Genomic DNA, 27,730 nt, shown 5'->3' on the forward strand with positions numbered 1-27,730 from the left:
CACTCTGTAATGTTTCTGCATATTCTTTTGCTTACTCAAATCTACTTCTAATTCAGCAGCCATTTCCTCTAATTGATCATATTTGTTTTTCGTTTTCCAAGTTATGCTTTTGCAAACAAACAATAATTTATCATCCTGATATAGCTTCAAACTGTCAGTACCAATTGTTCCAATTATTAATTCCTCAATATCTGCTTTCAATTTTGCAACATCAAGTAATTTACATTCAGGGGTTTGTGTTAAATCTATTTTATTCGAACTCTTTTCCGGAGTTCCAGAATCTGATTCTGCACCAGATGGAGTTTTACTTATCAAACTTTGATTAAACGTTAAGTCAGGCATCATCATTTTCTCTCGATGTATTTCAGACAAATCTGAATAAAAAATTTCTGTCACTTTCTGTATTTCTGAATTTAATGGAACAGTCAAAGCTGAGTTTCTAATTTCTTTTTGATCAAATACTGGAAGAACAGGTCCGATTGTTACAGGTACTGTTACTGCTTCCATGTTTTAGTTAACTGCTGTATTAATTCATTCGTAGAACGAATATTCTCTGAGGTACTCGGTAATTCCTCATACCTTTCTGTTCTTTTTCTATTTAGGGTTACATTTCTCTGAACTGGAGTTACATGTACTGGTGTTTCATTTCTATGGACTAGGGTTTCAGCATAATTTCTATTTTCTCCTGATATAGTAGAACTACATCTTGTTTCTACTCTTTCAGGTATTTTTCCATTATTCACATTTGTATTAGGAGAAGACCCATCAATAATTTCTCTTGGAGGAGCACTAGAAGTCCATGCACAAACTGGTTGATAAGGTGGCGGTTTTCTAGTATAAATTTCTTCTAAAACTGCATCTTCTAGCTCATTTTCTTCAATAATATTATTTTTCATTTGGGTATTAGCATGGCCAGAAGATGGATCTTTTAACATGGCAGTTTTGAAAAACTTGAGAGAAAAAATGATGAAACTTGTCCCAAAGCCTAGACCTACTCAATTTGAAGCTCTACTTGAATGGGAGGATGAAATGTTTGATTTACAATGAGAAAGTAGAGGAATATCAAGGAATGGAGGACTAGATCTAAACGGAGAAACACATCAGGATAGAATGCGTCGATGGAGAAGTGCAGACATGTGTGATGGTTTGTACCCAGTGAGACTAATTAGTGAGGTTTCTGGCTCTGAGTGACGTCAGCGCAGCTCCACGACTGACTCCCTACTTTGCAAGGTAATACGAAACTTAATTTTCTTTCACTTTTAATGCAGATTTTTATTATTCAACAACGTAAAAACATCCGCCACTGTATCAGAGCCGCGCTGGTATTGGTTGGGAAAGCGGGTGTGTAGCTGAGATAGTAATTGTAAAGGAGGGGTGAGTACAGGAGCGTGAGAACTAGTCTCACAAGAAAAGCAGCGCAGCTATTGGTTGGATTTATTTGAATTCTAAATTTTGATTGGTCACTGAAAAATAAAAGACGCACTGGTATTGGAAGTAATTTGTAAACAAATTGAGAATATCCAGAAGATTTGCGTTGAAAATATATGTGGCATATAGGTCCGCTTGTAGGAAATAGGCCCAATAGGAGATATTTAGGGTTTGCTCAAGAACAGCATATAAGAGGAAGAGCTTTTATTATGTACGGAGAAAGGAGAAAAATGTCATTCATTAAAAGAATTAAGAATTATTTCAAGAAAGATAAAGCAATTAAAACAAGAGAAGGGATTATTATTCTACCACCAAATACGCCCGCATCATACATGATGGTAGAAAGGGGCTATCACACTTGTGTGTGGTTAGAAAATTGGATGGAGTAAACAAAAGATGATGGTGTTTTAGCATTTCCAGAAAATGGTACATTTAATGGCAGATTTTTTTACAATTTGGAAACTTGCATGAATGAATTAGATCCCAGACCTAGATTTACGCAGTATGAGGCATTGGAGGAATGGGAAACGGAGGCTTTTGAGCGAAATAGACCAAGGAGTAACAGGAATTGAAGTAAGTTTTATTCCCAATTTCCAAAAGAGACAAGAGACCAGCAAATGAAACAATGGAGACAGTCCATGTTAGGGGAAGGATTATATCCCGTAATAACGTTAGAAGAACCTACAGGAAGTAAAAATAATGAGAAAATGAAACATTTAATGACTAGTGGTGAGTCAGATGATGATTATTTGGAAGATTTATTGATGAAAAATCCACCACCTTATAATGAGAAACTAAGCACAGTTAATCCAAATGCTCCGGTTCTGAAACCACCTCTGATTCCGCAAGTGGTACGTGAGACTTCGTTAGAAAATGCACTACAAGACAGGGAAAGAGAAGCATTAAATAAACAAAGAAGTGAGTTGATTCAGAAAATTTCCCAATTAAATACAAGTCCTGAAGCCCTAACAATTCCGGTAACTATTGGCCCAGTTGTTCCTTTGTACGGAGGTAAGCAGGTTAGTCCTAAAACTGCTGTTCTGACTACACCTGTAGTTCAACCAAGAAAAGAACCTTTAATAGTTGATGATCAAGCAGGCGAATGTGAGTCAGTGATTTCCCTGATGGATTTGCCAATAAGAGAACCAGTGAGTGACTCGGTCAGGAAAAACACTCCTATAAATTCTAGGGAAGTACAAATGGAGACATCCTCAGGTACACGAAGTGCCACAGTAGTAACTCCAGAGGAAATAGAGAGATGGACACGAAAAATAGAGAAACCAAAAACACAGCCAAAAGTATTGGATATATTCATATTAAGAGTGGAATTAGAGGAAATGATGGCTGGAAATGTGGGATTGGACAGATTGAATACATTCAGTGAAGATGAGTTGTTGTTCATATGCAAAAGCATTACTAGAAATACAAGAGCGTTTCATGAAAAATTAATGGATATGGCAGCTAATATGGGAATTGACATTGGCAAATCTAAAGTGTTACAGAAACCATATTGAGCTGAATTTTCTGACAAAGATTTGGAAAATATGAATGTGTCAGGTAGAAAGGTACACATTAGGGAGCTTATGACATTATTGCAGAAATGGGGGGACATAGAAATATGGAAAACTAGGTGGGCCAAGAAAAAAGAAGAGAACCGATCTAAACAAACTGCATCTGAATATGTGTTAGAAGAAGCAGAAAAGGTGGAAAGGTTATGTCCCATGAGAGACGTACCAGGTGGAGGTTATGTACATGTTCCATGGTCCCAACAGGATATTTTGTCCTTTACAAATGATTTCCCAAAACTCCGAAAAAAACCTGTAGAATGGTACTGACAAGTTGAGAGATTTGTAAAGGTTTCAAAATGTCTTTTGAAAGATTTAGATGGATTATTTGACATTGCGGGTCCTGTAGATTTGTGGACCGAATGTTAAATGGCTATTAATTGACCTAGTGATGAGTACCCTAGAGACCCAAAGACAGGGGCACGTTCTGATGAGGTTATGAAAAAATACAACCAGGTAATACTCTACCTCAAATGGAAGGTGCCTGCAAAGGAGACTGATTGGACTAGAATAGATAGAACCACTCAGAATAAAGATGAATCTGTGCATGCATATTATGAACGTGTGTTACAAGTATTCAAACAGTATAGTGGTTTAGATAATATCGATATGAAAGACATGAAACATTTCATCTATCGATTTGTGTCAGGATTAGGGCCAGAAATTTTGCAATGGATTAAAGATCATAAAATTTGCTGGCAGGCCGAGCCGATTGATGAAATCCTTAAATATGCAAAATATTGTGAAGATGAACTCGACAATAAACGAAAAGAATTAAAGGAAAAGGTAATGTGGGCACAAGTGAAATTAGCAGAGCAACAGGAACTTCAATTGAGCCAAATAAACAATAACCAGACTCAAGGTGAAGGTAATGGGGTAAGCCAAGGGGAAAATTCAATAGAGAAGAGGCCAAAAAGAAGTTTCCTTGTCACGGGTGCGGCAAGTTGGGGCACTGGAAGAACGAGTGTAAGGCTGTGCAAAATAATACTGTCCAAACTAATGATTTGAATCCACAGACGCAAAATGAGGTGCCACAGAAGCAACAGCAACAGGTAATAGAAAACCAGTTACCCCTTGCACCTATGCCACATTTTAGGAGCAAAGCACACCAGACTGTGGATATCACAAATTGGGAGGGAAGTGAAAGGAGAGACACAGCAACCTCACAATTTCTTTTGAGTGATACGTTTTTCAGTGAGAACACATACTGACGGTGCCTGAGAGGGGAGGACGAGGAGTGCGTACTTGGCGCCTTTTTGCAGGTAGATCAGTCAGGTCCATACATTGAAGGAAAGGTTGAAGGAAATGATGTCACCTTTCTATTGGACACTGGAGCTACCCGTTCTACTGTAAGAACCACAGATGTTCCAAACCTACTGCTCTCGGGAAAGCTATTCAAGTAGTGGGCATTTCTAATAAAGAAATTAGTACCCCAGTTACAGAACCAATGGAAATTAGAATAGGTAATTTTAAAGAAATGCATAGATTTGTTGTATGTGATTCAAGTCCAGTAGACCTGTTAGGCTGAGACTTGTTGTGCAAAATGAATTGCACTATCTTTTGCACCCCAAGTGGTGTTGAAATTCAAACCCCAGACGAAGACGGAGTTTATAGATTAATGTTAGCAAAACAGGAAACTGAAAATAAAACATTGACCATAGAAGATATACCAAAAGAGTTACAAGACACTGTACATCCTAATGTGTGGGATTTTACTGGAAAAGATGTAGGATTAATGGCAAATGTCGACCCGATAAAAGTGACAGTAAAAGGAGGTCAGTTTACCCAAATTTTCGACAGTACAAAATGAGCCCAGAGATAAAAGCAGGTGTTGCAGCAGAAATAAAGCGTTTGATTGAAACAGGCATTTAACAAGAGATAATGAGCAGTCTGTGTAATTCGCCCATAAGTGGCATAAAAAACCAAATGGCAAGTACAGGGTCGTACAGGACCTGAGAAGGGTCAATAAGATTGTTGTCCCATGCTGTCCAGTTGGGCCAAATCCTGCAGTGATTCTGTATCAGATACCATGGGAGGCTCGATGGTTTACCGTGATACATTTATTTCACGCATTTTTCTCGATTCCATTGCACCCAGATAGTAAATTTCTTTTCTCTTTTAAATTCGACAGTCAAATGTACGTCCGGAACCACTTTGCTCAGGGGTATACAGAGAGCCCATCGTTTTTTAATCAGATTTTGAAAAAGTGCCTTGAGTCTTTGGTGCTGCCCGGACAGTCAGTCCTGGTCCAGTATATAGACGACCTATTGGTGGCATCTAAAACTCGAAATTACTGTGTTGTTGATACCATTGCCTTACGTCCTGTGGCATATTTTTCTTCCACACAAGACCCAGCAGCATCAGCATTGCCAGGATGCCTGAAAGCAGTAGCTGCAACCTGAATGAGCATTGAGCAAAGTGAGTCCATTGTTATGGGACATCCAGTGACAGTGTATGTTCCACACGCAGTTGTGATTTTGCTTACAAGGACCAAGACTAAGTACCTCACTCCTAGTCGGCTGACTAAGTACGAGCGAATTATTGTAGGTGCAGGAAATGTAACCATTGCCAGATGTAATATTCTGAACCCAGCAACACTGCTACCTGATTCACACTTTGCAGAAGTGAAGGGAGAAGTTGAACATGACTGTATAGACCTGAGTGAAAACAGTACAAAACCACGTCCAGACATAAGAGAAGAGCCATTAATTGATTCTGAATATGAGCTATTTGTAGATGGCTCATGTATGGGACATGAGGAAGGAGTTTTCAGTGCTGCCTATGCAGTGTGCATGTTGGGGGTTCCAATTGAAGCATCCTATTTACCTGGAGTCAAGTCTACACAAGTAGCAAAATTGATTGCATCAACAAAAGCCTGCAAATTTGGGAAAAATTGGAAAGTAACCATTTTCACTGATAGCCAGTATGGTTACGGGGTTGTGCCCGACTATGGCCAATTATGGATGCAAAGGGAGTTTCTGACTTCTATTTGGCACAAAATGGTTTCAGCACTCTATAAACAATGTTAATACAACTTCATATCACATTCAACTTCAAATTATTTAAGCGAATAATTGCACATAGGGAAAAAAGGTGTCCAGATTCAGTAGATATGTTTCTTGTTCAAAAAAATTATTTTTATTACTCACAGAACAGAAACTTCTTCTATAGACGAATTCATCAAAGTCATAGCCAACGTGTTTCGTCTCACTAGGAGACTTCTTCATGGCTATTTAAAAAAATATACAAATACATGTTTTAAAAGATGGAGACTAGCCTTTTAGTTAACATTCAATACAAAAACATCAACATATATTGCAATTTTAAAAATCCATTATTTTTACAAAATCATCATTATCTACAGAGAAAAACAATATACGGTTAAATTAAAGAAAAAACAAAAAACATTAACAGTGAGGAGATCAAATGACATGTGCCCACACACTCTTGTTAACACTATAAATACATTTATCATCTTGGAGCTGTCATTATTCCCACAGTACCAAGATAAAAGCACTACATATTTTGTGCATGTGTTCACCAAACACCCCAAAAGTGAATAAAAGTGCCATATAAATGATACCTTCTAATCTATAGCATAAGTTATGTTCCTCAAGCAACACGGAAAATGTTCACAGAGGCAGAATAAGTGGAACACTCGATAACATTTTCATATAGTCTATAACAATAAATAATTCATTTAGGAATTAATGTTCCTTGCAAAGGTTCCTAAGCAGTAGAGATCAGAAACATCTTGTAGACAACTCTATGTAAACATATACTAAATACACAAAGAAAAGTTATTATATTACTGATGTTTACCACATGGAAAAAGCAGAAAAAACCACAGAGGTACCAGAAATAATAAATTTCACCCATTATAAGGTATTGTTTCATGTATATATATAAATTATGGTGTTTTAATTATTGCAAACATCCATGTCCTCCTAAGGAGTCGATTCGGCCCACGTATCAGCCTATCAAGCGGTACAACCATCCATGGCCTTCTAAGGAGTCGATTTTGCCCACGTATCAGCTTATCAAGCAGTGAAAAAGTAGTGTCTTAAACAGACACACTATCATAGGAATCACACCTATGAATCCAGACAGGTATGTCTTGAGTAAAGAAATGGTCTGCTATGGTCAACACACAAAGAAAGGATTCAATATTATAACAGTTGCCCCTAATATTGAGTATAGGATTCTATAGCTGTAGCGAGCATCGGACGTGTTTTTAGGAACACCCGCTACATACCGCGTTTGATCCCGTGTTACTATAGCTCACAGGTGACCTCTCATCCACCCATACAATACTCAGCAAGTGGACAGAGACTGTATACTATGTCCAGCACTGGAAATAAATGCATGATATGCTTCAGCCCAATGAACTTCACTTGAGCGAATATGTATCAACAGGGCATTAATCACGCAGCCTGTCCAACTAAGGAGGCTGTGGCAATGTGTTCGTGAATAAAAGATCCATGATTTGCCTTCTAATAAGCATAGTAGCGTGTCGTCTAGCGAGACCAATGATAGAAACCGCCATATTTGACTGAGCAGAAATACCAAAGGAAGCATAGACTCAGAAGTAAATTCTTAATTATAGGGGTTAAAATCTTGGTAATCTATATACGCTCACAATAAAAGGTTAACACCCAAACATAAAAACATTATTAGAGCATTTATAGTCATTAACCAGCGTCATTGACTTTTTATCAAAGAGCCTGTACATTCAAGAAAAACAGCAACCCAAGAGCCCAAAATTTCCTATAGCTCACCTCAAAACAGCATGATAACCGCACGTAAACCGGTCCGTAAGAGGGTTTCACCGTACAGACGCGAACTGATCGGTCGCTGTTTTTCTTGTATGTACGGGCTCTTTGATAAAAAGTCCATTAAGCTGGTTAATGACTATAAATGCTCTAATAATGTTTTATGTTTGGGTATTAACCTTTTATTGTGAGTGTATATAGATTACCAAGCTTTTAACCCCTATAATTAAGAATTTACTTCTGGGTCTATGCTTCCTTTGGTATTTCTGCTCAGTCAAATATGGCGGTTTTTATCGTTGGTCTCTCTAGATGACACGCTTCTATGCTTATTAGAAGGCAAATCGTGGATCGTTTATTCACAAACACATTGCCACAGCCTCCTTAGTTGGACAGGCTGCGTGATTAATGCCCTGTTGATACATATTCGCTCAAGTGAAGTTCATTGAGTTGAAGCATATCATGCATTTATTTCCAGTGCTGGACATATTATACAGTCTCTGTCCACTTGCTGAGTATTGTAATGAGTGGATGAGAGGTCACCTGTGATCTATAGTAACACGGGATCAAACGCGGTATGTAGCGGGTGTTCTTAAAACACGTTCGATGCTCGCTGAAGCTCACTACAGCTATAGAATCCAATACTCAATATTAGGGGCAACTGTTATGATTTTGAATCCTTTCTTTGTGTGTTGACCATAGCAGACCATTTCTTTACTCAAGACATACCTGTCTGGATTCATAGGTGTGATTCCTATGATAGTGTGCCTGTTTAAGACACTACTTTTGCACCGCTTGATAGGCTGATACGTGGGCCAAATCGACTTCTTAGGAGGACATGGATGTTTTTACCGCTTGAAACGGCTGATACGCGGGCCGAATCGAATCTTTAGGAGGACATGGATGTTTTCAATAATTAAAACACCATAATTTATATGTATACATGAAGCAATACCTTATAATGGGTGAAATGTATTATTTCTTGTACCTCCGTGTTTTTTCCTGTTTTTTCCATGCGGTAAACATCAATATTATAATAACACTTCTTTGTGTATTTATTATGTTTACATAGAGTTGTCTACATGTTGTTTATGATCTCTACTGCTTAGGAACCTTTGCAAGGAACATTAATTCCTAAATGAATTATTTATTGTTACAGACTATATGAAAATGTTATTGAGTGTTCCACTTATACTGCCTCTGTGAAAATTTTCCATGTTGCTTGAGGAACATAACTAATACTATAGATTCGAAGGTATCATTTATATGGCACTTTTATTCACTTGTGGGGTTTGGTGAACACATGCACAAAAGTTGCAGTGCTTTTATCGTGGCGCTGTGGGAATAATGACAGCTCCGAGATGATAAATGTATTTCTAGTGTTAACAAGAGTGTGTGGGCACATGTCATTTGATCTCCTCACTGTTAATGTTTTTTGTTTTTTCTTTAATTTAACCGTATATTGTTTTTCTCTGTAAATAATGATGCTTTTGTACAAATAATGGCTTTTTAAAATTGCAATATATGTTGATGTTTTTGTATTGAATGTTAACTAGAAGGCTAGTCTCAATCTTTTAAAACATGTATTCGTATATTTTTTTGAATTGCCCTGAAGAATTCTCCTAGTGAGACAAAATGCGTTGGCTATGGCTATGATGAATTGGTCTATGGAAGAAGTTTCTGTTCTGTGAATAATAAAAATAATTGTTTGGAACAAGAAACATATCTACTGAATCTGCATACCTTCTTTCCCTATGTGCAATTATTTGCTTAAATAATTTGAAGTTGAATGTGATATGAAGCTGTATTAATATTGTTTATAGAGTGCTAAAACCATTTTGTGCCAAATTGATTTCTTAGGATTTTTCCTACATTGTGGGGAGTAGAGAGGGAAGTACTCCCTGGTTTTGCGCACCTTCAATCAAACTAGGGGACACTTTTCATTTGTTGGGTGTGGATTTTATTAGCCTCTGCCCTCTGATCTATTGTGTTTCTTTGGAGTTTCTGACTTCTTCAGGTGCTCCTATTAAAAATGGTAATTATGTGAAAGATTTGCTTGAAGCATTCCAATTGCCAAAAGTGTCTGTGGTCAAGTGTGCTGCTCACAAATCCGAAATGACAAAGTGACAGCTGATAACAGAGATGCTGACCAGTTAGCCCAATATTGCGCCATATTTAAAATGGCTGTAAACAAGAAAATTGGAATAGGCTGCAACAGCTGCCAACTTATGTTGCTTGAAGGTGTGAAAACGTGGGAGGAAGTGAGAGATTTGCAAAATGAAGCAGAACTGAAAGAAAAGGAAGAGTGGTGAAAAATAGATTGTCAGAGAAGGGCTGAAGATGGTGTCATTGTTTACCTCTATGCTAGGCCTGTGTTACCAGACTGTATGCTTGCTCCTGTGGCTAGGATGTTCCATGGAGATTCCATCTAGGGCGGGATGCCATGACCAGGTTGTTCAGACAGATTTGGTTCCATGCGTGGTTCAGGAATGTAGCAGAAAGTTTTGCCAGAGGTGTCTAGTTTGCCAACAAATGAATCCAGGAAAAAAAAACTGTAGTGTTACCAGGAAATATTGGGAAGGCAGAAGGTCCCTTCATAAGATTACAGATTGATTTCATTCAGTTACCCCCTTGCCGAGGGCTAAAATATATTCTTATCATTGTCTGTTTGTTTTCAAAATGGGTGGAAGCTTACCCCACACGAAGGAATGATAGCATTACTGTAGCCAAACTCATACTCAGAGAACTCATACCTAGGTTCAGTTTTCCAGTAACAATTGAATCAGACCGAGGTTGTCCTTTTAATAATGAAATAATTGGCCTTAATTTGTGAAGCATTCAACGTTAAGCAAAAGCTGCACTGTGCATACCGCCCAGAGGCTTCTGGAGTGGTAGAACAACTGAATTGCACAATCAAGTCAAGATTGGGAAAGATGTATGAATCTACCCGATTAGAGTGGCCAGATGCTTTACCTCTTGTTCTGATGGTACTCGGAAGTATTCCAGACCAGAACACAGGCTTGAGTCCTCATGAAATACTAATGGGAAGAGCAATGAGGCAAGCATGGGTGCCAGGACACAAGCTGATAAATATATCTGATGATTTAGTACTGGAGTACTGCATAAAACTGGCTGACCAAGTGCGTTCTATCTCTCACCAGGTTGCAGAAGACGCTGTCGCCAGACAAGCAACTCCAGCACATGATCTGAACCCAGTTGATTGGGTAGTGTTAAAGAAACACACTCGAAAATCTTGCCTTGCACTGAGGTGGGAAAAACCACGACAAGTAATTTTGGTTACCACCACAGCTGTAAAGTGCGAAGGAGTTCTACACTGGAGCCATGCCAGCCACACAAAAAGAGTGACTGAACCTGATAAAACTGAAGCTGAAGGTTGTGCAGCTGAGGGGTCTCAAGATGTTGATCCTGAAGTAGCTGAAGAGGAACAACCAAGCACCAGTCAAGATGATTGGATTCCAGTAGTTAACATACCTGCAGAATACGTGAGAACCAGAAGTCAAACTTATCTAGACAGTCAGAGTGATAGTGAGGATGAGATAGGTCTAGAAGAACGTACTCAGATTACAGAAATCCAAGCTAACAGTAAGTCTGAGGAGGACCAGATAGGGAAAAGTAAAGTTATCCAGATAATCGACACATCACCAAGAACTCCAGAGTCTCAAGAGGGACAGATAGATATTAGGGCGAAAGCTCAGGCAGAAGAAAATCAAGGGTTCAAAGAGCTTGAGCAGGATCAGATAGGAGTAGGAAAATGTGTTCAGGAAGAAGAAGGTGAATCAAATCAAAGTCAAATTCAGCAAACACCTGAACAAGGCCAGATTAGTAACCAGGCAGAAGAGACAGAAATAAGACCTGGACCTAGTCAGATAGAGAGGGATACAGAAGACAGCATTGAAATAGATGTGCCACAACTGAATGAAAATAAGAGAGCACTGGAAGAAGGCCAGAGCACAGTGCCAGCTAAGAGACTCAGAAAAGGAGACAAGTGGCCTAGGCTTGTCAAAAGATTGAGACTTCGTCTAAAGACAATAAATGAAGAACCAGAACAAGTAAATGAAATAACAAGTCAAACTGAACAATCTACAGTACAACCAAGAAGGAGAAGTACACAATTGAAAAGGCTGAATAACAAATTCAGAGGCCCTGAATGGACTTAAATTGTCCTTGAAGATTTCGAAAACTTAGAAATAATTGATGAAAGTGATGACGAATTAGTTGTTGACCCGACTGACGGAGAAGTGAGACCCACTTGAAAAACAAATTCACATGTTAAAAGACTGTGTAAAAGCTACAAAGAGGGGTTAAGTCTCCTTGGTCAGAAATGGCTGATCATACTGTTAATGGAAGACCGAAAAGAAACTGTCTAAAAACATGTTGTAGAATATGCACATGTAGTATAGTGATAGTACTAGTATGGTTAGGACTGACAATAGCTATTCCTTACATAATGAGTAGAGACATGAAGAATAATACTAATGAGCTACAAACGATAGATATACCTAGAAGAATAGATGCACAAGAGATAGCACTTAGCATTAAACAACAGAAGGTAGATTTAGAAGCATCAGATGAGGAAGGACTACTTTATACTGGAATTAAAAACAGAACTCATTTAAATGTATTTGCAAACCTATTAGTACACTATGTAGAAGCTATGGAAATAGAAGATTGCTATGTTTGTATGAAATTACCTACTTCGGTAGCCGAAGGTGTGACTTACCACCATTTACCGCTAACATATGGTATTTCATGTAGTATTTTAGCTAATTTATTCTATAAGAAAAGACCTTTTCAGTATTACTATTCTAATTCAGATGTGAAATTCTCTGAACTTCCTATACGTAGTAACCTGAATCCTGTATATACTAAGAGTGATGTAACCCCTTATATGGGTGAATACTTTCTAACTATAGGTACAACAGATATAGCTGAAGCACACAAGAATAATTTAACATGCTTATTATAAGAAAAAGAAAATATTTTAAATATGGTTGAGAAAAGGAGAGAGAATTTCCAAAGAAAGGCAAAAGATAAGAATCATAAAATTCCTAAATGGGCTGAAAATATAGGGTTGACCCCAAATGGCAAAACTCATGCTGCTATGTTGCTGGATTTTGAAAGAAAGGGAAACTCTGTCTCCACAGGGAAAGAACTAGTTATTATAACAATATATTCATTGGTTCCAGTGAATGTGAACACAATTATAAGGTAATTGGGGGTTGGGGTTTCAAAGATGGAACTGAACCTGTGTTTCTTGGAATTTATTTTATATGTGGAAACAAGGCTTATTACAAACTGCCAGATCATTAGTATGGGAGCTGTTATTTTGGAATAGTCTTCCCAAAGATATATCATGTAAACAAAATCACTGGAAACAATAAAGAAACTAATGGATTAATACGTAGAAAAAGAGCTAGTTTCGGAGAAATAGTAGGTGATATATTTAGTGCATTGATACCCACAGTGGGAGTGGCTCTAAATACGCAAAAAATTTGTAAATTGTCAACAGTAGTGGATCGATTATCGACTGATACTGCTGGAGGGTTCTTAATGGTCAATACCGAATTGGTTGCGATCAGATTAATGGTTTTACAATATCGACTTGCTCTTGATACATTATTAGCAAAACAGGGCGGAGTCTGTAAAATGTTGAAAGCGCAACATTGTTGCACTTACATACCTGACAAAAGTGTTGAAATTAAAAGGTATGTAAGAAATATTACTAATTTGGAAAAAGATCTTAAACCACTGGAGGTTGATAGTGCATGGAATAGACTTACCGATGGTCTCTCCTCTATAGGTAGTTGGCTCTCTAATGTAGGAAAAAGGTTTGTAGGTAGAATACTGATTCCAATGGTGGTAATAGGCCTACTGATTTTAGGGATAACAATTTGTTGCAAATATCGTAAGCACAAAAATCATATACAGTAAATAAGAGAGGGAAAAAGAAATATTTGGGTGGGATTGTAAACACATGCTCTAGAATATATGTTTTAGTGCTTGAACTTAGATGAACATGATAATGTGGAGTGGGTGTTGTATAACATTTTACGACCCTATTGTAATTTTCCCGATTCATGCCCTTATATAGTTATAAATCACCATATCCTTATATAGTCATAAGAATAATAACCATATTTAGACATAGCTCATGCAGTCCAAATACGGCAGGGTTACTTGAACTAGTTCCGAAAATCTACAACTATTTCTTGGAAAACTCGGCTTCAGCAACCAGGGACTTCCCCTTGCTCAAGAAATGACTTGTCCAAGAACTCATGGAGTTTTCAAAGAACTGAGGTTCTTTTATGACGTTATTATGTCCACCTTTACGTCAAACTCGGCAACTTCAAGGTATAAATATGCCCACACTTGCCTTAGGAAACACACGGTGGTTTGGAGCAGTTCGACTATCTACTTGCCCGACGCATCCTGCTACAGCAAGTGCCGAAGGAAGCTGACCCTCCAGCAGACGCACTGAGAGAGACGCTGTCTTTTCTCCTGCCGAGAAATCCAGCTCCAGTGTTTCCAAGCTCCCCTTGCGGGGTGTTGGGAAATCGAGTCCTGAGTCTGACCTTCTTCACTCCAAATCAAGGTACGGAGCTGATTAGACCCTAAGAGAAATCTTGGACAGATTCTTGGCAAAAGAATATTATATTTATTCTACACCTCACTTACTTCTTCCCTCGTACTAAGCTTAGGTTAGGTACATCGGGGTAGGCGTATCTTAGAAGCACCAGTTGAGTACTTTTAGCCTCTGTTATTTATGTATGTATTTATTCATGGTTTAGGAACCATACAATGCTCTTACAGTATTATTTTATTCTACTCTTTCTACTGTATGCATTATATTTTGCAACCAGTTTTACGATTGTAGCAGTTCATTTCTTATGCTTGAGAAAGAAGACTGTCCAATAAATCTTTTTTATTGAAAACGCCCGTCTATCTATTTTCTCAGCACCTCTGGTGAAACGAAGCATGCACGATTGACTGAGTAAAATATCTATCTATTGTTTTCACGACTCTGAATATCAGTTTATTCTTGGGAAAACAAAGTTGTCATGTTTATGCGGTTGTCAGAAACTATTCCCTTCTTGTTTATTCGAGAAAGTTTCTAATGACCTCTGAGCTAGCTGGCACTCACAATTAAGTCTAGTATATTCGATAGAGACCTAGTAGACCTCAGTCCTACGTCTAATCTATAGGATATATTATTCCAATGTGCAGAGCCTATTGGGAATGTAGGAACTACACTACAGTCTGGGACTGCTTTTTTAATAAAACAGTTTTTTTTTAATGAAGCCCGTTTTTCTTAAAGGAAAATGGGATGCATTTAAAAAAAATTTAACTTTTCAGTTTCATATTTTTTAAGGACAGGCAGTGGTCTCTGGGACCACTGCCTCCTCTTAAAAAATATTTTCCAACATACTCACAAAGGACCCCTTCCCCTTTGCGAGTGGTTTACCACCTACTCAAAGTAGGTGGTAAACTGCAAGTATTTTGCGGCCGCAAATGCGGTCGCAAAACACTAGTACATAGCATGTTGACAAGCTATTAGGAAGGGACGCCCCTTCCTAATAGCGATAGTCGCAAACACTATTTTGCGAGTCAGTGACTCACAAAATAGCATTTGTACATGCTGTTACACTTTTTTGCAGGCGCAAATGGGAGGTTCTCCCGTTTGCGGCCCCAAAAAAGGCCGTACAACTGGCCCCTAGTACAGACATGTAAGCTTGCCTGAAACAATGAAGCATAGTTACACCCACATTGTATAGTAATTGGTGACTTCTTTCTATTGGATATGAAAGTATTTTAGTCATTAGTCGGTTGTTCATCTTGCATGAGCTTTGTTTAGTCACTTTCTCAGTGCTGATTACTGGTACATTATTCATCTTTAAACACACACCTGCCAAGGGTGTTAGCAGTGCTTTGAGTGGAAATATAAAAGTGAAGGTATGCATGTTTACAGTATCTGTTGGCTCCTGAGACTTGCGGGCACTCTCCTAATTAATGTCTTGTAACAGTGCTGAGCAGTGCAGATACTCTCCCTTTCAAATTAAAGAAGTGCAGGTACTCAGTACCGGACAGTGCCTGCCCATTTAAAGCACTGGGTGTTAGTAAGGAGTAGACCAAGACGAACAAATGGGGAGAGGGAATGACATGAGCTAGGGAAGTACAGAGTGGGGGAGATGAGAGTGAAGGAAAAGGGGAGGAAAATAGAAGAGCAGGAGAGAGAAGTATGGCCAGGGCCAGACTGGATGCAGCGCGCAGTATGCGGGAAGGGTGGGGGGCGTTTTTTGAGCTTTGGGGTCTAGTTTTATTACAGGGAGCCGCCGTGCTACAATATCGGCCCCCTGTAACAAAAGCAGAGCAGTGCTATAGCAGCTGGTGGCAGCAGTGCTTCTCACTAGCACCCAGACATTACCCCTCCACCCCCCCCCCCCTCTGGCTTTTCCAGCTGTATATTCAGGGCTGGTGAGACATATTGATGAACTTGAACTAGAAGAGATGAATGGAAATATATATAAGAAAGTGAAAAACTTTCACACAAACAATGAAAAGAAACAAAATAGAAAGTTTGAAGAGATTGAGTTGAGAGAGTTGTGAAAAGTTGGCATCTGTTTCATAAATTGGTGATGATATAAAATATCATCAAAGAGGGGATTGATGGAGCAAGGATTTGCACGTAATGCGACTTGCTTGTATTAAGTCCTCTCTATATAACATTAATGTACTAATCAACATGTTTGTCTTATTAATATTGCATTTCACGACACATTGGGTATCTAGAAGAAGCTTGCATATGTGTTTCTACTAACGATAATCCGCTTGCACTAAAAATGGCCGCTGCTATGCGGGATTTCTTACTGCGCATGCGTCTGTCACACTCATGTGACATGACGTACTCTCTGCTTTGGAGGGAATCTTTTGCTTCTGCACACTAGAACGAAGATGGCTGCTCCGTGTTACAGCATGCATGAAGCTTGCATTGCTGCTTTTGCTAAGCTGTTCGTTATGCCTATTTTCTAATGCAATAGTTAAAATAAAGTAATGGGAATAAAGTAGAGATAAGTGGTATATAGTACATTTATTTATTCTTTGTTCTAAAAATGTTTCTTTTCTGCTTTACTATCAGCTCGTGTTTGGACCTGAAATGTATCTGTGACTCCATTTTGAAACCCACTGCACTCCATATTGAAACCTTCGAGCTTGCGCACCAAAGTCTGAAAACCATCGAATCATGGCATTGAATGAGTGCCAGGGACAGTCTTGACCGAGATGCGCCTGGGAACTTCACCTCCTGAACTCTACGGAGGAAGCAGAATTCTCATATGAACTAAAATTTAACCAATATTGGAACATTCATTGCTGGGTGGAATAAAACATACATGGGAAAATAAATTGATGGGCGGGAACGCAAACATTATTATTCAAGAGTAAAAGTGTCATTTTAGTATGGTGTGATGACCTCTCCCCGTCTCTTGTCCAATCAAATTTGGGGATACTTACACTTACAACATTGGGAGGGGGTACACTGACCTGGAAAATAGTATAACTAGGGTAGGCTTAGCTAGTAAATTTGTCCGACTTATCCGAATAGCTAACCTCTCACTGACCCAATGCACTCAATAGGTGATCTGGAGCAGAGGTGCTGGCGGAGCCTCTGTCAGAAGGTTCGAAACCCAGATAGGGGTTTGAAAGCTGAAGGGCTGGCGAAGCACTTTGTCGGAGAAATCGATAACTCTTACCGGGTTCTGGCTGTTAGCTGCAGAGAGGGAGTAACGGGGAACGTCGTTTACGACGCAACTTTTAGCATGCAGTGCTATTACAACGCGGTTTTTAAATCGCATTCTATTACAACGCATGACTCTGGGGGGCGCTCAAGGATAGGGAATACTTTTAATTTACTATCCAACACCTTCCCTAGTGTCAACGGGGACTGGTGTTGGAATAGTAAATTAAAATATTCACTATCCAACACCCCTTTCTGTTATGCGTTGTAAAAGAATGCGTTATAAAAACCGCGTTGTTACAGCATGCGTGCTAAAAACATGCGTTGTAACAACGAACATCTGGGAGTAACGCAGGCATTGCAACTTTAACTGCGGGTGCCGGTCTTAGCCTGTGGTGGTCCTGTCCTGATCTAATTTGGCTTTAGCTGTTCTGATTCTGATCTGCACCTGCTTACCTTTATGGTGCCTGCACTTTCGGGGTTCTGACCTTTAAACTGACCCGTGGCCAGGGTTAGATCTTCACGCCATATTAGGTAAATATTCAATGTGGGTATGTCATTGTACTGTTTCCTTCTCTCTTCCCACCCTAATGTCAAATGCGTAAAGACTGCTTTATAAGATCACTGCATATTTTCATTCTAATCGACTAACTTGTTTAACTCTGAATTACCGCGGGTGTGCTTGCATTGTGGCAAGGCACTATGTGATGTCTCTATGACAGTCAACCCAAACTTAAAATCAAAAACTAAATCTACAGATGGCTCCTCAGAGACAATATTCTGGGCTGGCCTATTGAATTGCAGATCCTTCCCAAGGTATGCTAACGATATCTGGCTGCTGCTGGCGGATTCAGAGTGGGACGCCTTATTTCTCACAGAAACGTGGTTGAATGAAGACAACCTGGCCGCTATTGCCCTGGCTGTTTCGTTGGGCTTTAAAATGAGTTTCTCGAACAGAGAGGATGACAGAAGGGGCTGAGGGGTGGTTCTCATTTTTAAGGAAAAATACACGTTAACTTACTCTACACCCACCTCTATAACAGGTAATGAGGGGTTATACTTCTGCTTGCAAATCAACCACAATTATCGTTAGCCGGGCTGATTATTTATAGACCCCCGGACTGCACTTCAGTCAGTACGTGCAAACTCATGGACCTTATTGTCCAGAGTTCTCTAGCTCACCCCCACTACATAGTATTTGGTGATTTCAATGTCCATGCTGATAGGCCTAGCTGCCCCCAGGTTGTTCAACTAATGACAACTTTGAAAGCAGCCAATCTAACACAAATTATTACTGGACACACGCACAGGGCAGGTCATACGCTGGATTTGATTTTCTCCAATATTCAGGATACGACTGCTAAAACCCCACAGCCACTGCTCTGGTTTGATCACTTTCTGATCTCCTTCTCAATTACACTGCCCTCTTGCAACCAGGCTAATGGCAGACACTCCTTTGTGCACAGGCAATGGAAGAACTTATCAGCAGACACCCTAGCCCCTGCCTTGGCAATTGATCCCCCAGCTCTGACCACAGACGCAAATACAGACGCGGTAGCGATGAATCTCTGGATAGGCAAAACGGCGGAGGCCATCGCCCCAGCTAAACTCTCCATGTCACGTAGAGAATCACCTTCCGCCCCTGGTTCTCAACAGAGTTGATGGCAGAAAAGAGCAACTGCAAGAGACTGGAGCGCGTTTGGCGGGTAAATTATTGTGAATCAGGTAAGATTTGCTATAAGAAAGCCCTCCGTGAACTTCATAAATCTATAAAAAAGGCCAAAAAACTCTTCATTGCTACTTCCATCCAGCAAGCTGAGCAATCGAGCAAAGAAGTCTTTAAGATTGTCCAATCTTTTTTAAGCCGAGAGTCATTGAGACAGAAGTCACCCTGTCAGAGAGACTCTGCAAAGACATCTCGGACTTCTTCGACAATAACATTTTGAAAGTTTATGATTCCTTCACTAATCCCGGGCCCACAGTAATGGCGGACTCTGTTGATGACAGCACACCCTCCCTGACCCTAGTTCAATTCCACTCTATCTCTTTTTCTGAGGCACTGGAGGAAATAAAAAAAATGTAAGTCAGGGGCTCCGGATGATCCCTGCCCTCCCAAGCTGTGGAATATGATGTCAGGTTCAATTATTACAACACTCCTACACATTTGGAGCACGTCCATTGCGTCAGGGGTGTTTCCCGAGTGTTGGAAACACGCCACACTTCTCCCCCTGAAGAAAAAACCTAATGGTGCCCCTTAGGACCTTAGCAATCTCCGCCCGATCTCACTACTAGCAGCCCCAGGGAAAATGCTTGAAAAACTTATACAACGCCAACTGAATAGCTTTGTAGAAGAAAACTGGATTTTGCATTAAACTCAATCTGGTTTTAGATCAGGTTTCAGCACCGAGACCGCCCTCATCGAGGTGGCTGAGTCGATTAGGTGGTCTTTAGATTCAGGGGCATCGGCAATGCTGGTGCTCCTGGATCTATCTGCCGCGTTCGATACTGTAGACCACGACAGACTCTTGCAACGGTTGGAGGATATTGGTCTAAAGGATAAAGCACTGGGTTGGCTTCATTCCTATTTAACCGACCGCTCCCTGAAAGTGGCTTTGGGTTCCTTCTCCTGTAAACCGAAGCGCCTCTGGCGTGGGGTCCCCCAGGGGTTGGCACTTAGCCCTCTACTTTTTAATGTTTATTTAGCCCCACTCTTCACCTTGATTGCCAAATGGGGGGGTCAAGGCAATTTCATGTGCCGACGATACACAGCTGGTCTTCCCCTATTCAGAAGTGTCAGTGGCAGCATTTGGCAAATTTAAGGGCTGTCTTCGTGATGTAGCTACCTGGATGAATACCAACAAATTAAAACTGAACGCAGGTAAGACTGAGGTGGTCTTTTTTGGCAAAGACATGCGACCCCCAGCGGACCTTTGGTGGCCAGCTGAAATGGGCCCCCAGCCGCCCCCTAGCATTAATGCTAAAAATTTGGGGGTGAGATAGGATGACAGCCTCTCCTTCTCTTCCCACATTCAGCAGGTAACAGCAGGATGTCTGCATAAACTCAGAAATCTCCGCAAGTTTCTTTCACTATTACCTGACGATTGCCGTAAAACGGTAGTCCATGCGACTGTTACTTCAAGGCTGGACTATGCGAACGGCCTCTACCTTGGCCTACCAAAATATTTGATTCAACGATTGCAGACCGTGCAGAATGCGGCTGCAAGACTGATAAAGCATATCCCTTTTAGACAGCGTGCCTCTCCGCATCTGCGCAATCTGCATTGGCTCCCAGTGGTAAGCAGAATCAAATTTAAAGCTTTGACCCTGGATTTTAGGGCACTACAGGGCTCCTGCCCTAACTATTTAAAACTGAGACTCCCCCGTTACCATCAAGCGAGGCTCCTGCGCTCAAATTCCTTACTTTGACTCCACGCCCCGCGAGTCAGAAAGGCCCGACTTGGAGGCAGGACCTTCTCTGCTAGTACGGTGAAATTATGGAATGCCCTACCGCCCTCCATCCAGTCTGCAACTTCGGAATCCGGGTTTAGAAAGCAATTAAAGACTTGGCTCTTTACCCAGTAAATCTAGCCTTTCTTTTCCTTCTCTTTGCTACTGGTTTCATCTAGCTGCTCATATAGCGCCGGGACACCTCCAAGTGAGGTAGCTGTTCGCGCTCTACAAGTATCAGTATTATTATTATTATTATTATTATTATTATTTTCCTAATTGAGAATTTTCTATTGTTTAAAACTTGGATTAATACATTTAAGAAATTTAGATAAAGAGTTTAAACCTTTCCTGAGTTTGTGGTTATTATATGAGTGCAAATGTTATATTTCTACCAATTATGCTAACACCCTGATCCATTAAGATTTTCAGGTACCGGTGACTAGGATTGGTAAGTCCAATGGTATAGGTCCTGAATGGTTAAACAAAATTTGATATGAGTGTAGGTTTTCACCTGTTCAGTTATAGATATATATATATTTTATGGGCCCAGGTGAGTATGGTAAATATCGGGCAGGTGAACCTGCGCTCTATCACTCCGATATGGCAAGTCCAGTCAACAGCGATGCCCAGATTACCATGGAAAATGCTCTTCTGGCGATGCAGTATCGTGAATACATAAAACAGATCTTTGGCTTGGCTCATCTGAGAGATCTGACTACCACATGGTTCCTGTCATTCAGACCAATCTGGCAAGATTGCATCTTACCTGTTCTATGATGCCTGCTTTGTGGAGAGGAATGCGTGTTGGATATCTGTCTAACACTACCATCAGCAATGTCAACGGAGGTTGTCGCATTACTGGGTTTGGTAACGGCTCATGTGTTTTGTTGACCCCAACGGCTACCAATCCTGATGACAGCATTCATTGAGATCTCACCGGCAAATACAGTGGAAGGTGAGATACGCGGACCAACAGGCACACAGGTATCATCTGCTATGAACATTGCTAACGCGTCTGACACTGACGGCGATGCTTCACATCTGTGTACAATTGACCTTCTTAATGAAGTGGTTCAACTTTCATCTACTGTGGTAGACGATTTCTTTGCCAGCCTAGACGACTTAATGTTTTCTCCTGACACCGAGAATAACTTTTGAAGTTAGCACACAGCGTTCCTTGGAATCTGAAATTGGACCTTCACTTTTTTAAAACAAAAAACTTCTAACTTTGAAACTCTATTTTCTACGATTTGATTTGACTTTTTTCCAAAACACAATGAACTATTGGCACAAAACAATCTGCTTAAAGTAGACCTATTCTTAGAGAACAAGAATTCTTTGAATACTTCCTAGGAACAATATTGACCTAATACGCATACCAAAACCGAAACAGTTTGTATATTCTGCTATGGGATGGTCTTGACTTCTTCTTCTGTAACTAAGAGCCATTTCATAAATATATTTTCGTGATTCATTCGGTTAGCATTGCTAATATCATATCATTTGCTTACAATGAAATCATTGCTTTTAAAAAGCATACTGTACAAATTCTCATTTTATGTGTACAACCATTTTCAAATGCATTTTATGTATTTTTGGGTGGGATTGTAAACACATGCTCTAGATTATATGTTTTAGTGCTTGAACTTAGATGAACATGATAATGTGGAGTGGGTGTTGTATAACATTTCAGGACCCTATTGTAATTTTCCCGATTCATGCCCTTATATAGTTATAAATCACCATATCCTTATATAGTCATAAGAATCATAACCATATTTAGACATAGCTCATGCAGTCCAAATACGGCAGGGTTACTTCCACTAGTTCCGAAAATCTACAACGATTTCTTGGAAAACTCGGCTTCAACAGGCAGGGACTTCCCCTTGCTCGAGAACTGACTTGTCCAAGAACTCATGGAGTTTTCAAAGAACTGAGACTCTTTTATGACGTTATTTTGTCCAGTTTTCCGTCAAACTCGGCAACTTCAAGGTATAAATATGCCCACACTTGCCTTAGCAAACACACGGTGGTTTGGAGCAGTTCGAATATCTACTTGCCCGACGCATCCTGCTACAGCAAGTGCCGAAGGAAGCCGACCCTCCAGCAGACGCACAGAAAAAGACGCTGTCTTTTCTCCTGCTGAGAAATCCAGCTCCATTGTTTCCAAGTTCCCCTTGCGGGGTGTTGGGAAATCGAGTCCTGAGCCTGACCTTCTTCATTCCAAATCAAGGTACGGAGCTGATTAGACCCAAAGAGAAATCTTGGACAGGTTCTTGGCAAAAGAATATTATATTTATTCTACACCTCACTTACTTTTTCCCTCGTACTAAGCTTAGGTTAGGTACATCGTGGTAGGCGTATCTTAGAAGCACCGATTGAGTACTTTTAGCCTCTGTTATTTATGTATGTATTTATTCATGGTTTAGGAACCATACAATGCTCTTACAGTATTATTTTATTCTATTCTTTCTACTGTATGCATTATATTTTGGAACCAGTTTTACGATTGTAGCAGTTCATTTCTTATGCTTGAGAAAGAAGACTGTTCAATAAATCTTTTTTATTGAAAACACCCGTCTATCTATTTTCTCAGCACCTCTGGTGAAACGAAGCATGCACGATTGACTGAGTAAAATATCTATCTATTGTTTTCACGACTCTGAATATCAGTTTATTCTTGGGGAAACAAAGTTGTCATGGTTATGCGGTTGTCAGAAACTAATCCCTTCTTGTTTATTCGAGAAAGTTTCTAGTGACCTCTGAGCTAGCTGAGACTCACAATTAAGTCTAGTATATTCGATAGAGACCTAGTAGACCTCAGTCCTACGTCTAATCTATAGGATATATTATTCCAATGCGCAGAGCCTATTGGGAATGTAGGAACTACACTACAGTCTGGGACTACTTTTTTAATAAAACAGGTTTTTTTTTAATGAAGCCCGTTTTCCTTAAAGGAAAACGGGATGCATTTAAAAAAAAAAATGAAACTTTTTAAGGACAGGCAGTGGTCTCTGGGACCACTGCCTCCTCTTAAAAAATATTTTCCAACATACTCACAAAGGACCCCTTCCCCTTTGCGAGTGGTTTACCACCTACTCAAAGTAGGTGGTAAACTGCAAGTATTTTGCGGCCGCAAATGCGGTCGCAAAACACTACTACATAGCATGTTGACAAGCTATTAGGAAGGGACGCCCCTTCCTAATAGCGAGAGTCGTAAATACTATTTTGCGAGTCAGTGACTCGCAAAATAGCATTTGTACATGCTGTTACCCTTTTTTGCAGGCGCAAAGGGGCGTACACCTGGCCCCTAGTACTGACATGTAAGCTTGCCTGAAACAAGGAAGCAGAGTTACACCCACATTGTATCGTAATTGGTGTCTTCTTTCTAATGGATTTGAAAGTATTTAAGTCATTAGTCTGCATTTCATCTTGCATGAGCTTTGTTTAGTCACTTTCTCAGTGTTGATTACGGGTACATTATTCATCTTTAAACACACACCTGCCAAGGGTGTTAGCAGTGCTTTGAGTGGAAATATAAAAAAACAGGTACGCACTGTTTACAGTATCTGTTGGCTCCTGAGACTTGCAGGTACTCTCCTAATAAATGTCTTATAACAGTGCTGAGCAGTGCAGATACTCTCCCTTTCAAAATAAAAAAGTGCAGGTACTCAGTACCGGACAGTGCCTGCCCATTTGAAGCAGTGGGTGTTAGTAAGGAGTAGACCAAGACGAACAGATGGGGAGAGGGAATGACATGAGCTAGGGAAGTACAGAGTGGGGGAGATGAGAGTGAAGGAAATGGGGAGGAAAATAGAAGAGCAGGAGAGAGAACTATGGCCAGGGCCAGAGTGGATGCAGTGTGCAGTAGGCGGGAAGGGTGGGGGGCGTTTTTTGAGCGTTGGGGTCTAGTTTTATTACAGGGAGCCGCCGTGCTACAATATCGGCCCCCTGTAACAAAAGCAGAGCAGTGCTATAGCAGCTGGTGGCAGCAGTGCTTCTCACTAGCACCCAGATATTACCCTTCTACCCCCTCTCGGGCTGGTCCAGCTGTAAATTAAGGGATGGTGAGCGTTCCCTGTTGAGAATGGGTGAAGGCTATCAGGAGAAACGCAGGGAATAGGAGGAGAGGAGATTACAAGGAGACAAATGGGAAGGGTGAGTAAGGTTGAGATTGTGAGAGAGTAGAGGAAGCGGAAGAGTGACCCCAGGAGAAGAATGGAGGGAGAGGGAGAGCAGAGGAAAGAGAAAGTACTGCCTTACGATGCTGTTGCTAAGGTAACCATCTGGTCCTCACGAAGATACTGATAACCCAGAAGTTCTCTGCTGGGGAGCCCCATTCAGTACCCAGTGCTGCTCTCTCATCCATTTTATGTTTCACTTTATAGGGGTTATGTTTGCTAAGAGACCTCCCTATTTGAGTTTACTAAATTAGTGCAGCAGAACCTTATCAGTGCAACATACAGCAAAAGTCCATTAGCATAACCTACACATAACTCACTGCAAGGGTTTTTAGCAGGAGTAAATTCATTTTATTTCCCTTTAACCTACATGAATCAGTAAACCAGACATTTACAAGTTTCTACTAGCCAAACACAGGGAGAGATGGAAGTCCCAAATCCGTACAACAAGGGTACCCAGATTAATAAAAACGCGTAGGTGCTATAAGCAATGGTAAAAGATGTTTTACAAATGTCGATGACTTCGTTTGTTTCCACTGGTGGAATCTCATTCTTCATCCTTCCATACCTGGGCACTCAAGCCCTCCCCTTGCCAACCTAGCAAGGACGACTCAAGGACCACACATGTGCACCTCTGGCACAAGACACGCTACTGCGTGCCAGCAACAAAAAACTACCAACATACAGACCTGTTTAGCACCCTACCCTACGAGTCCCTCAAACCCACACACACCCAAAAAATAGAAACAGACATCAGTGAATCCGTACCTAACTTACAGGAATGGACTGCAAAGCGAGAACACACCACACTTTTAGGATGTACCTAGCGCACATAAAACCTTCGAGAACTATATCTAAGAAAGATGTGACTGCGGGAGCTGTTATGTATTTGTTTTTAAAAAACACACACACAGTAGGAACCACAACTTTCTCTATCAGGAAGGAGAGCCGAGACGCGCGAGCTGTTAAATGCATTAGGCAATTTACAATTAATATAGAACTCATTTCAGAGATATCTAGCAGAGAGTACAACAGGGCAATTAACCCGCTAATACACTAGGCTATTACATCGCTATGTCTCTTATTTTAGCCCGAGGTGATTTGAAACGCACTGGATTAAAGGATATTACAGGCGATAGCATGAGAAATAGCTTAACGTAATGAGCCGTCCCATGATGGCTGCTATTAAAGACGATTTGCAGTTGAAAACTACAACATACCGCGGTTCAGCCATCTAGAGGCAGAAGTGTCTTTAACTCTTTAAGTCTTCGGCCCGAAGGAGCGAAGCATCCTTTCAGACACACAGCCGTATCCAAGTTGTATCACTCGCATGCCGCGCTCTTCAGAGACCGGCAACTTAAATTGATCCAAAAAAACAGTAATCTGGCAGCAATTTAAAAAAAAATGAGTCTTCCTCGACTCAAAAGGTTCAGGTGGGATAGATTGTGTGACTGGCAGCTGCGCTTCGGCTGAAGTAGGTACCAGCACCGTGTTGTGTATTAGACCCAATATACCATCGTATCGGTTGCAAACTCCAATTTCTGCGGAATAGAGTCACAAAGCGCATCTGCCCTTTGCGGGATCTCATCATCCGTCATTAGAAATCCTATTGTTGGGATAATAGGATCCATCTGCAGGAGGACCCTACAGTTAGCGACGTCCTGCCATTCACTCTCAATTGCACCGGTCCGTCTCCCTAACAACCTCTGCGGAAGCGAAGCCGCCGCGGTGTTGGCAGAGCGCGCGCGGGTGAAGTTAGCGGTACTTCAAGGTAAGTGTGGAAGTTGGTTGGAGAGCCGCACCGCAGGAGACATGACTGAGGCCCCAGCCGGCTTTCCTAGTATTTATGCGGCACTTCGCCGTACACATCTGATTTCAGGCGCGTTTCTCCCCAATATGCGTGTGCAAATGTATGCCACACTCGGCCCAGTGGATACCTGCCTCCCTAGATAAGCCTGACACATACATAAGGCATGCCTTCATTATTCAAAAACCTAACATATTACGTTTTTTCCCGACCTGCTAAGTTGTGGTGTCTTCAAAGATACACTCAAGACATTATTTATTACGTTTTTACATTTTCAATTTTTTTTTATTTAGCACTCAAACCCAAATGATAATTTGCAAGCAATGGATTAATTGTAAGTGTTGCATAAGCAATACATATAAGCAATTCTGTTTCATAAGTTTTGAACAAAAATGTGGAATTTTTAGATTTATGTGAAAAGGCTGCACACTCGAATGTATGCATGTGTCTGGTGGAAAGTAATTCCACATTCTGGAATGCTCAAGTTAGATGCATTCCCTAAAAAAAAATGTGCACATTTAATTACGGCTAATTTTTTGACAGTGGATTTTCAACAATGACTAAAACTTCATGAAATTCACAATTAGAGGTGCTGTTTTCCATAGCACATAATAACATTATTTTTTTAACATGGTTTACAAAAATTACTATTCAGAAACATGTTTTACTATAACTTTGTTTTCTCATAAAATCTTAGACCAAATTACGCATTGCTTTCTATGGCATATACAATGGAATTTAGCTGAAATCTTTGCTTTTGTAATTTGGCATCACATTTC

Source organism: Lissotriton helveticus, chromosome 3_1 (genome assembly GCF_964261635.1).
Source record: "Lissotriton helveticus chromosome 3_1, aLisHel1.1, whole genome shotgun sequence".
In the NCBI taxonomy this organism is placed as follows: Eukaryota; Metazoa; Chordata; class Amphibia; order Caudata; family Salamandridae; genus Lissotriton; species Lissotriton helveticus.